This window comes from Peromyscus maniculatus, chromosome 17, assembly GCF_049852395.1.
Source record: "Peromyscus maniculatus bairdii isolate BWxNUB_F1_BW_parent chromosome 17, HU_Pman_BW_mat_3.1, whole genome shotgun sequence".
Lineage (NCBI taxonomy): Eukaryota > Metazoa > Chordata > Mammalia > Rodentia > Cricetidae > Peromyscus > Peromyscus maniculatus.
The window spans coordinates 5,624,658-5,637,738 of NC_134868.1; the positions used below are offsets into that span (position 1 = coordinate 5,624,658).

At 40.5% G+C, this 13,081-nt stretch overlaps 1 protein-coding gene across 1 annotated transcript in view; it reads right to left on the bottom strand.

Moving 5' to 3' along the window:
* LOC121823510 (uncharacterized) overlaps window positions 1–13,081 on the bottom strand; it is a 69,884-nt gene that overhangs the window by 29,567 nt on the left and 27,236 nt on the right. The gene's annotated exons all lie outside the window — the stretch shown is intronic.

Consider the following 13,081-nt stretch of genomic DNA (forward strand, 5'->3'; position numbering starts at 1 on the left):
TACTGCCCTTCTTGTTCCCAGTGTCCTAAGTCTGATTTTCCCATCCAATCTTATTCTCTCAAGCTATTGGCCACTCAGCTTCTTCATTAACCCAATTACAGCAACATATATTCACACAGTATAAAGGAATATTCTCACACACTATTTGTGAAAGAATAATCCAAGAACACAAGCACAAAAAATATACCCAAGTTTTCCTCAAAAGACCTAAGGAAACTCAGTCAGAAAAAAAAAAAAAATGAGCACTTGACCCATGTTACCTACAAATGTGGATATAGAGAAATTAAATACTTTACAAAAATGACTTAAAGTAGCCATGAACCTGTTATATTTCTGATTCTCCAGCTACTACTGATCTCTCTTCCAAACAGAGAGGCCCCATGCTCAAGAGCTATCTCTGAAAATGGAGGTCATCAGAAAGGTTGTCTATGGCTCTTTAGCCCCTCCGTCATGCTCCCTTGTGGTTTCAGGCAAACCCAGCCCCACTGATGCCCACACATAAAACAACGTTGAAGAATAATTTAATGTCTGCTTCTGGTCACATGGATTATGGCACAAGATGTGGAATCTGCCCTATCCACCTGTTGAAACCCATACACACCTGAAAAGCCTCTGTAGTTCAGAAATTCCTTTTGTCCCCTGGAATTGAATTTCCCTGAATCATGCCATTGAAGCTGATGGTAGAGGAAAATTAAAAGCATTCTAGTCAAGTATTGCTGAAGGATGATCCCCATCACCTTCTGTTTCTAAACCATTTGCAAAATTTATCACACAACCTGAATGTGGAATCCAATGTTCAGAACTTTTAGAAACCCGACCTTCAGTTTTCCAATCTATCTTCCCACTGCACACCAACACAATGTCTGTGTGTGCACACTGGACAGTGATATTACATGCACCACAGCTTTCTCCATCCAGGGCTGCAGAGATTCTCCCTCTGTAGTCAACCACACTCAGGGAGACTAAGAGGCCAAGGGCCACTGCACAGGTCACCACACAGGCCAACAGAGCCACAGTCTGGCTCATGGCCCATTCCAATCCCAGCATCTTGGACTCTGATAACTCAGCCAACCTGATGCTCCTGCTCTGGGGACAGTGGCCCCATACTCACCATAACATGACTTCTGGTCTTCCTCACAGCTCCCTACAGCTGCATCAGAGGAGATTCCTGGAAGGGACCCACAAGCTAACACCCACTCATATGCTCTCCTTCCCAGAGTTCTTCATTACCTTGGGCCACCCACTTGGACCTCAGGAGTACAGCAGCTCCCCCACTGGGTGAAAAGATATAAAATGATTCAGATAGCACAGGCCTTCTCAGTTCTACCCTTCTACCCATGGCCAGACAGGGCCAAAGTCTGGAGAATTTATATTTTAGTAGAAATTCTTTCAGACTCCCAGAGCACTTCCTGTTCCTCTTCTAAAGTACAGGGTCCTTTTTGTGCACATTCCCTTACACACACAATGTTGGGGGTAGCCAACCCTTTGCTTCATAGCAGAGAGATCCTGCAGCCAAACATAGGTCACTTTCAAATAATAGCTGTTGTTGCTGTTGAACTGTTGTTAAAGCAAAAAAGTACGTGGATTAGAAAACTATGAGGAGTCTGTGGGAGGGCTTGGAGGCAGGACAGAGATAGTAGAGATTATGTAATTTTAGTCCCAAAACATTTTTAAAAGGTTAAACAGGCCATGTGCTCCAGAGACTAGGAACTTGTATTAGAGAACATCAGAAATTACTCATGTCTTTTCTCTCGGACTGTACCTATTAAACCTGGAAAATACACTCCTGTAAGGCAGGGCCCTGTCATTTTATCCTGTTTTTCTATTTTGGTGGAACTAGCATAACTACAGTAATTTAACTTCACAATAAGTTCAGGTCTTTATCTGTAGAAAGCAAAAAGCCTCATATACATAGGTAAGCACTGGAGAAGCCAGAAAAGTTAAACATGCATAGCTGCTCACTCTTCCTGGAACTTTAGGAATGATGTCATTTTACAACCTGGTGATCCTTTGTTGTCTGAAGAGACAGGCTCTGCCCTTATCTTCTGGAAGTTATGTTTTTACTTACCCATGACCTTTTCCCCTAAATCTTGAGCATTGCTTTTAGACCATAAAACCTACTCTTATGAGTGAGGTAACTTGTGCAGCCTAAGTGACTTCTATGTTATCTTAGGGCCAGGCCAATCCTAACACCCACAGACATTATGTTTGCCTCAGTCAAGTTTCCTAGACCCTAATTCTTGGACACTATCTCAGAATCAACAATACTTATTCTTATGACAGAAGCCAGATGTACCTTTTAAGGAATATCAGTGTAAACATGTCTTAAATTGTTGTGCACTAGAGAGTGAGTTGTTATTTGAATACATTTTTTTTTTAAATTGTGCTGTGCTTAAATATAGCTAAAGTAAAATGATCTGGGTCAGACTCTAGAAGTCCTTCCTGGTCCAGCTCTGGTTACAATAGAATTGGGCTGAGCCAAGCTGCATTTTTTTTCTCTTCATAACTCATTTTTATTCCCTGCCCGCTAGAAAGGCTGTAGGGAAATCACACTTACCCACATTCTTTATGGCCTGGTCTGTGGGTGCAAGAAATAGTCATTCAGGACATTTATTGATCACCTATAATTGATTGCCTCACTATTCATTGCTAATGTCAACTACTCTCAAAGCAGGAAAGCATTCACCTTCCGTCTTGCCCCTCCCTTTCTGTGCTGTGACTACACCTACATAAAAGTTGGTCAGTAAACTCAATTCTTATACTGTTCCCTCTTCATTTGTTAGGTTCCAATAAAATTCAGAGGGATTGGATGACACTCATTAACTGATGTATTTTTCCTTCTCACCGACAAGTCAAGGCCCAGGCTGAAAGGAGTAGCAGGACTGTCTTGCCATCACCAGTGAGCAGAGACAGGATTAGGTGTTCAAACAATTCTCAATTACACAGAATGAAGCAAGCCTGAGCTTTAAGAGGCACTGCTCTATACAAAAATAATCAACAGCATTTGAGAAAAATGGAAAGAAATTCTTAATGACTGGGAAGCATTGGAGAATAAAAACAAAAAACAGATTAGAACAGAGATGACTTTCAAAAAAATCATATTTTAAAAAGGAAACTAGGCCAGGCAGTGGTGGTGCATGCCTTTAATCCCAGCACTCGGGAGGCAGAGCCAGGTGGATCTTTGTGAGGCCAGCCTGGTCTCCAAAGTGAGTTCCAGGAAAGGCGCAAAGCTACACAGAGAAAACCTGTCTCAAAAAAAAAAAAAAAAGGAAACTAGATCCTGTGCCCCTCCCCTAAGCCACTGAAGCTCCAGGGACCGGCTAGCTACTCCTTCCCCTTCTCCCTTGCCAAGAAGACAGCCCCCTGCAACACCAGCAAAAGCTGGAGTCACAAGCCCATCCTGCACTAATTAGGAACAGAATCCATCAACACAGATTGGACCGAGAGCCCAGATTAGAGCAAAAGCTCCCATTAGACCAAGAGTATCAATCAGACCAAAAAGGCTCCCTCAGACAGACAGCACATGCATGGAGTGCAAAAAAAGATGGGTAGATGCAAAAATACAGTCAACAACATAAAGACCAATACGGCACCAACAGAACCTAGTGGTGCTACATCAGCAGGACATGAACACCCCAAAGCAGAAGAAGCAGAAGAAATGGATGGACCTTAAAATGACTTTAGGAAGATGATAGAGGCCTTTAAAGAGGAAATGAAAACTACCCTTAAAGAACTCAAAGAAAACACAGACAAAAAAATGGAAGAAATCAATAAATCCCTTAAAGAAAGCCAAGAAACAGCAATTAAACAGGTAAATGAAAAAGTCCAAGATTTGAAAACTGAAATACAGGCAATAAAGAAGACACAAAGTGAACGAAGGCTGGAAATGGAATATCTGAGTAAACAAACAGGAAACACAGATGCAAGCATAACCAACAGAATGCAAGAGATGAAAGAGAGAATCTCTGGCACAGAAGATAGAATAGAGAAAACAGATTCATCAGTCAAAGAAAACACTAAAGCCAAAAAAGTCATAACACAAAACATCCAGGAAATTTAGGACACCATGAAAAGACCAAACCTAAGAATAATGGGGATAGAATGAGAAGAATACCAACTCAAAGGTACAGAATATATATTCCAAGAAAGTCATAGAAGAAAACTTTCCCAACTTAAAGAAGGAAATGCCTATGAAGATACAAGAAGCTTACAGAACACCAAATAGACTGGATAAAAAAAAAAAAGACCCCTTGCCACATAATAATCAAACCACTAAACATACAGAATAAAGAAGAAATATTATGAACTGCAAAGGAAAAAGGCCAAGTAACATATAAAGGCAGACCCATCAGAATAACACCTGACTTATCAATGGAGACTCTGAAAGCCAGAAGGTCCTGGACAGATGTTATACAGACACTAAGATACCATGGATGTCAACCCAGACTATTATATCCAGCAAAACTCTCAATCGCCATAGATGGAGTAAACAAAACATTCCATGATAAAACTAGATTTAAACAATACCTATCCACAAATGCAGCCCTACAGAAAGCACTAGAAGGAAAAATCCAACCTAAGGAAGTTAGATACACCCATGAAAATACAGGCAATAGATAATCACACAACAACAAATACCAAAGAAGAGAAACACACACTACCAACAAAAAATAACAGGAATTAACAATCACTGGTCATTAACATCCATTACTATCAATGGTCTTAATTTGCCTATAGAAAGACACTAGTAGTGGGAGATTTCAACACCCGACTCTCATCATTAGATAGATCAGCCAGACTGAAACGTAACAGAGAAATAAGGGACTTAACTGATGTTATGACTCAAATGGACTTAATATCTACAAAACATTTTACCCTAACACAAAAAAATATACCTTCTTCTCAGCACCCCATGGAACCTTCTTTAAAATTGACCACATGCTCAGTCACAAAGCAAATCTCAACAGATACAAAAAAAAATTTAGAATAACCTCCTGTATTTTATCAGACCACCATGGCTTAAAGTTAGATTTTAACAACAACAAAATTTACCGAAAGCCTACAATCTCATGGAAACTGAACAATGTCCAAATGAATCACCAATGGGTCAAGGAAGAAATAAAGAAAGAAATTAAAGATTTCCTAGAATTCAATGAAAATGAAAGTACAACATACCCAAACTTATGGGACACTATGAAAGCAGTGGAAAATTTATAGCACTAAATGCCCACATAAAGAAGTTGGAGAAATCTCACACTAGTGACTTAACAGCACACCTAAAAGCTCTAGAACAAGAAGAAGCAAACTAACCCAGGAGGAATAGATGCCAGGAAATAATCAAATTGAGGGCTGAAATCAATGAAACAGAAACAAAGAGAACAATACAAATAATCAATAAGACAAAGAGTTGGTTCTTTGAGAAAAATCAACAAGATAGACAAGCCCTTATCCAAATTAACCAAAAATCAGAGAGAAAGCATCCAAATCAACAAAATCAGAGATGAAAAGGGAGACATAACAACAGACAATGAGGAAATTCAGAGAATCTTCAGGTCATACTTCAAAAACCTGTATATCACAAAATTGGAAAATGTGAAAGAAATGGACAATTTTCTGGATAGGTACCACATACCAAAGTTAAATCAAGACCAGATAAACTATTTAAATAGTCCAATAACCCCTAAGGCAATAGAAACAGTCATAAAAAGTCTCCCAACTAAAATAAGTCCAGAACCAGATGGTTTCAGCACAGAATTCTATCAGAATTTCAAAGAAGAACTAATTCCAATACTCTTCAAATCATTCCACACAATAGAAACAGAAGAAACATTACCAAACTCTTTTTATGAGGCTACAATTACCCTGATACCCAAATCACCCAAAGATGCAACAAAGAAAGAGAATCACAGACCAATCTCCCTCATGAACACTGATGCAAAAATACTCAATAAAATATTGGCAAACCAAATCCAAGAACACATAAAAAATTTATCTACCATGATCAAGTAGGCTTCATCCCAGGGATGCAAGGATGGTTCAACATACAAAAATCTGTCAATGTAATACACCATATAAACAAATTGAAAGAAAAAAACCACATGATCATCTCATTAGATGCTGTAAAAAACCTTTGACAAAATCCAACACCCCATCATGATAAAGATCCTAGAGAAATCAAGGGATACAAAGAACATTTCTAAACTTAATAAAGGCAATTTACAGCAAGCCAACAGTCACCATCAAATTAAATGGAGAAAAACTCAAAGTGATTCAAATAAAATCAGGAACAAGACAAGACTGTCCATTATCTCCATATTTATTCAATATAGTACTTGAAGTTGTAGCTAGAGCAATAAAACAACAAAAAGAGATCAAAGAGATTGGAAAGGAAGAAGTCAGACTTTCACTATTTGCAGACAATATGATAGTGTACATATGTGACCCCAAAAACTCTACCAGGAAAATTTTACAGCTGATAAACTCCTTCAGGAATGTGGCAGGGTACAAGATTAACTCAAAAAAATCAATAGCCCTCCTATATACAAATGATAAATTGGCTGAGAAAGAAATCAGAGAAACATCACCCTTTACAATAGCCACAAATAATATAAAATACCTTGGGGTAACTCTAACTAAGCAAGTGAAGGACCTGTATGATAAGAACTTTATGTCTCTGAAGAAAGAAACTGAAGAAGATATCAGAAAATGGAAGGATCTCCCATGCTCATGGATAGGTAGGATTAACATAGTAAAAATGGCAATCTTACCAAAAGCAATCTACAGATTCAATGCAATCCCCATCAAAATCCCAACACAATTCTTCACAGTCCTGAAAAAAAAAATATTCAATTGCATATGGAAAAACAAAAAACCCAGGATAGCTAAAGAAATCTTGTACAATAAAGCAAGCTCTGGAGGCATCAAGATCCCTGATTTCAAGCTCTACAATACAGCTACAGTAATAAACACAGGTTGGTACTGGCAAAAAAAAAGAAAAAAACTGACATGTGGACCAATAGAATTGAATTGAAGACACTGACATTAATCCGCACACGTATGAACACCTAATTTTTGACAAAGAAGCCAAAACTGTACAATGAAAAAAGAAAGCATCTTCAACAAATGGTGCTGGCATAACTGGATGTCAGCATGTAGAAGACTGCAAATAGATCCATATCTGTCACCATGCACAAAACTTAACTCCAAGTGGATCAAAGACCTCAACATAAATCCAGTTACTCTGAACCTGATAGAAGGGAAAGTAGGACGTAGTCTTGAATGCACTGGCACTGGAGATCACTTCCTAAATATAACACCATTAGTACAGACACTGAGAGAAACAATTAATAAATGGGATCTCATGAAAATGAATAGCTTTTATAGGGCAAAGGACACAGTCAATAAGAGAAAAGGACAGCCTACAGAATGGAAAAAGATCTTCACCAACCCCACATCTGACAGAGGACTGATATCCAGAATATATAAAGAACTCAAGAAACTAGACATCAAAATACCTAACAGTCCAAATAAAAAATGGGCTATAGAGATAAACAGAGAATTCTCAACAGAAGAATCTCAAATGGCCAAAAGACATTTAAGGAATTGCTCAACATCCTTAGTCATCAGGAAAATGCAAATCAAAATGACTCTGAGATACCATCTTATACCTGTCAGAATGGCTAAGATCAAAAACACTGAAGACAGCTTATATTGGAGAGGATGTGGAGCAAGGGGAACCCTCTTCCACTGTTGGTGGGAATGTAAACTTGTACAATCACTCTGGAAATCAGAATGGTGGTTTCTTAGAAAACTGGGAATCAATCTTCCTCAAGACCCAGCTATACCACTCTTGGGCATATACCCAAGGAATGCTCAATCATACCATAAGGCCACATGCTCAACTATGTTCACAGCAGCATTATTTGTAATAGCCAGAACCTGGGAACAACCTAGATGCCCCTCAACTGAAGAATGGATAAACAAAATGTAGTACCTATACACAATGGAGTACTACTCAGCAGAGAAAAACAATGACATCATGAGGTTTTCATGCAAATGGATGGAACTAGAAAATATCATCCTGAGTGACGTAACCCAGACTCTGAAGGACAAACATGGTATGTACGCACTCATAAATGGATACTAGATCTAAAGCAAAGGATGATCAGACTGCAACACATAACTCCAAGAAGGCTAGCTAGTAAGGAGGACCCTAGGAAGGACATATGGATTGCTGAGTGATGGAGAAATTGATGAGACCTACATGAGCAAACTGGGTGATGGAGTGCAAGGAATGGGGGATGATAACTTAGGGGAGTGGGAGGTTCAAGCTGGAATGGGAAAAGAATGGGAGAGCAAGTAAAGAGATATCATAATAAATGAAGACACCATGGGAATAGGGAGGAGCAGAATGCTATGGAGGTTCCCAGGAATCCACAAGGATGACTCTACCATAGTCTACTGGCAATCGTCAAGAGGTTACCTGAGCTGGCCTACTCTGGTGATCAGATGGCTGAATATCCCAATTGTCATCATAGAACCCTCATTCAGTGACTGATGGAAGCAGATGCAGAGAACCATGGCCGGATCCCACTCAGAGCTCCAGGAGTCTAATCAATGAGAAAGAGGAGGGATTCTATGAGCAAGGGACAGTGAGACCATGATTGAAAAAAGTGGAGACAACTAGTCAAACTAGTGAAAATGCATGAATTGTTGACCAATAGCTGAGGAGCCCCCATGATACTGGACTGGGCCCTCTGTATAAGCAAGACAGTTGTTTAGCTTGAAGTGGATAGGGGGACTTCAGGCAGTGGGATTAGGACCTGTCTCAAGTGCATAAGCCAGCTTTTGGGAGCCTAGTGCCAATGATGAGACACTTTGCACAGCCTTGGTGCAGTTAGGAGGGCTTGGACCTGCCTCAACTGAATGTACCAGGCTCTGTTGACTCCCCATGGGACATCTTGCCTTGGAGGAGGTGGAAATAAGGGGTGTATTGGGGGTAAGGCCAGGTGGTGGGAGGAGGGAGGACAGGGGAATCTGTGGTTAGTATGTAAAATGAATAGAAAATCTCTTGATTAAAAAAAAAGAAAACTAATAATTACCTTTTTTAAAAGATAAATATAATTGAAAAAAGCACACAGCTATATAGACTTTTAAAAAGAGAAGGCCATTCCCTGGTAGAGGGAATGGCATTAATGAGATATTGTATGACCTTGCATCTATGTGCAATGTTAGCTGCTGAGATTTGACACACACAGATTTAACCAATGGCCTCCATCTTTTGAAATGACTTAACTGTGCCAACCCTGATGGCAAAGGAGATATGTCAAATGTGAGGGAGAACAAGAAATAGGAGACCATGTTAAATGAAGACCACATGAGAAGGGGAGGAAGCAGAGAGCTAGGGAGGCCCACGGAGATCCACAAAGATACCCCCACAAAAGACTGCTGGCAATGGTCGAGAGACGGCAGGAACTGACCTACTCTGGTGATGGGATGGCCAGACACCCTGTTAGTTGTGCCATAAACCCCATCCAAGGAAGGTCTGAGGAATCTGGATGCAGACATCCACGGCTGGGCCCCTGGTGGAGCACTGGGATTCTAATTAGTGAGAAAGAAGAGGGTTTATATGAGCGAGAATTGTTGAAGCCAAGGTTGGATAAAGCACAGGGACAAATAACCAAATGAATGGAAGCACAGGATCTATGAACCAAGGGCTGAGGGGCCCCCAACTGGATCAGGCCCCCTGAACGGGTGAGACAGTCATTTGGCTTGATCTGTTTGGGAGGCAGCTGTGTGTTGGTGCCGGGTCCTGGGCTCGTTGCATGAGTTGGCTGTTTGAATCCTGGGACCTATGCAGGGACGCTTGGCTCGGTCTGGGGGGGGGGGGACTGGACCTGGCTGGACTGAGTCTACCAGGTCGATCCCGGTCCTTGGGGGAGACCTTGATCTGGAGGAGGTGGGAATGGGGGGTGGGGTGGGGGGAGGGGGAAGGGGGCGAGAGTGGGAGAACAGGGGACTCTGTGGCTATTATGTTGAACTAAATGATGTTGTAAAATAAATTTACAAAAAAAAAAACTAATAATTACCTTTTTTAAAAGATAAATATAATTGAAAAAAGCACACAGCTATATAGACTTTTAAAAAGAGAAGGCCATTCCCTGGTAGAGGGAATGGCATTAATGAGATATTGTATGACCTTGCATCTATGTGCAATGTTAGCTGCTGAGATTTGACACACACAGATTTAACCAATGGCCTCCATCTTTTGAAATGACTTAACTGTGCCAACCCTGATGGCAAAGGAGATATGTCAAATGTGCATAGGAGAGTTCTCTAATTGGAAATTCAATTATTCATTGGCTCAAGCTAACCTTCCCAAATTGTACAACAATCTGCTCTGCCTTCAATTATATGACATGAATTAATACATAATGGAATGTGGTGATATTGTGTTCCCCAATATATTGGGGAACTAGTAAACTTCTCTGGGATCAGAAAACAGAACAGCCACTAGATATAAAGGCCAGAAAATAGCAGCACACACACCTTTAATTCTAGCATTCTGAAGGCAGAGATCCATCTGGATCTCTGTGAGTTCAAAGTCACACTGGAAACAGCCAGGCATGGTGGTGATACATGCCTTTAATCCCAGGAAGAGACGGCAGGAAGCAGAAAGGCATATAAGGCATGAAAATCAGGAACTACAGATGGTTAAGCTTTTAGACTTTTAGCAGCAGTTCAGCTGAGATTCATTCTGGATGAGGATTCAGAGGCTTCCAGTTTGAAGTAACAGAATTGGCTGAGAAGCTGGCCAGGTGAGGTTAGCTGTGGCCTATTCTGTTTTTCTGATCTTTCAGCATTCACCCCAATACCTGCCTCTGGGTTTGTTTTTATGAATAAGACCTTTTAAGATTCATGTTACACTGGAAAATTACAAACCACTCCCCCTGCCACAATCAAGTCCTTTTTCATAATGGTGACTCCAACAAATGATTATCTACCCTGTTTCTTCCTGGGGTAATACACAAGAAACTATTCCTCCAATTCTGGTCTAAAGGCAGAAGCTATGTCCCACATGCAAATCGTTTTCTTGTTACTGCAATGGACAGTTGACTACATAACTCAAATGGGTAATTTTGAAACTCAGTGATGGTTGAGCCCTTTTAGTTGGTTTGATCAAGAGGACAGCAGGGTCACTACCCCGTGGAGCAACATAGTGAGATCAAGGTTACTTGAGTCAACATAGGAGAACTTGTCTCAGAAACATTTTTTTTTCTAAAAGGTTGGAGGTACAGCTGTTCTAGACTTATTATGCCTTTCCAGAGAGGAATCACCCCAAATACTTAAAAGGCTAATAAACAAAAATCTTTGTAATAACAGTATGCATCCGGCTCTGGGTAATGCTAAAGGAGGAGCCAGCCTAGTACAGATTTTGCATTCCACACATGCTTTCATCCTTAAATCTATTTTAGGTTCAGGTCCCAGGTTACTTTGAACAGGTTAAATAAGGACTGCAAGTCTGTCCACTTAGGCAGATGGAGATTTACATGGCAAATCCATCTTTTAGATTATATGACCTAAAATATACATTGAAGAGATGTATCAATGTCACAATTCTCACACATACAAAGGACAGAGAACACAAATACTGAAATCACCAAGGAAAAGTCCCCTATCAGCACTGTGGATGCTACTCTCAGATGAGCAGTCCTGCCAAGCTATTCAAACTTCAGAACAAAGCTGCTTTTGCTTCTGAGGATGCTAGCTTAGAGGAAGGCCACAGCTGCTTCTGTGCAGTAACACATAAGAGTTCATTTTACCTAGCACTGATTATTATCTCAGGGTTGTGACATCACCATAAAGAATTCCATTTTCTGGCCGGGCGGTGGTGGCGCACGCCTTTAATCCCAGCACTCGGGAGGCAGAGCCAGGCGGATCTCTGTGAGTTCAAGGCCAGCCTGGACTACCAAGTGAGTTCCAGGAAAGGCGCAAAGCTACACAGAGAAACCCTGTCTCGAAAAACCAAAAAAAAAAAAAAAAAAAAAAAAAGAATTCCATTTTCTTTTTAAACAAATCTTTTTATTTGTTCACTTCTATTTTATGTGCATTGGTGCTTTGCCATGGGTGCTAGTTTCCCTGAAATTGGAGTTAGACAGTTGTGAATTGAACCCAGTGGGTGCTGTGAATTGAACCCAGGTCTCTCTCCAGCCATTAGAATTTCAAGCTTTATTTTTGTAATGGACATGGGTGTTTGTCTCCATGTATCTGTGCACAGTGCCTGCAGAGGCCAGAAGAAGGCATCAGATGCCTTGGGAGTGGAATTACAGGAGGTTGCTAGCTACAAGGTTTCTGGGATTGGAACCTGTATTGTTTGTAACAATGTCTTAACTCTTAACTCTCTAGCCACTCTTTTACTTAAAGTTTATTTTCATATTTTAATTAAAATATTGTATCACTTTTTCCCTCCCTTGTCCTCTCTCCATCCCTTCCCAAATTCTTCCCTTCCAATTTCTTTCTTGTTAAGTATGTGTGAATAAGTCTGCAAAAATACATGAAGAAAACTGACTGAATCCATTTGTTAGTTGTGTGTGTGTGGTTTCACAGCTGAGCACATTGCATTAGATATGCTATTAGGAAGTTCATCCCTTCCTAAGGCTAATTCCCCCACCTGCAGAAGTCTACTCTTTAATGAGCAATAGCATTCTGACCCTGAAGTGAGCTAGGCTGCCTTGGACAGAAAACATTATCAAGAACAGAAAATTTTGGGTGGTAAATACCTCAGCTAACACTTTGCTGGTCTCATGGCCCTGAAGTTCTGGTGCTGCAGGGAAGACTATGGACACTGGCCAATCACAGTCTCCCTAGGTGCTCTGGGCCTTTCACCAACCGCATTGACCATTCTCACTTTGGATGACTTCGAAATCCTAAAATTCCTGCCTCCACTTTCTAAGTACCATGGTTACAGACTAGTGCCGCCATGCCTGGCTTAAGTGGCTTTAACTTCATTTAGTGAGATGTTACTTATTTCTGTGAGCCTAGGTTTCACCCTTTGAAAAATAAGGACAGAACTCTGAACTCG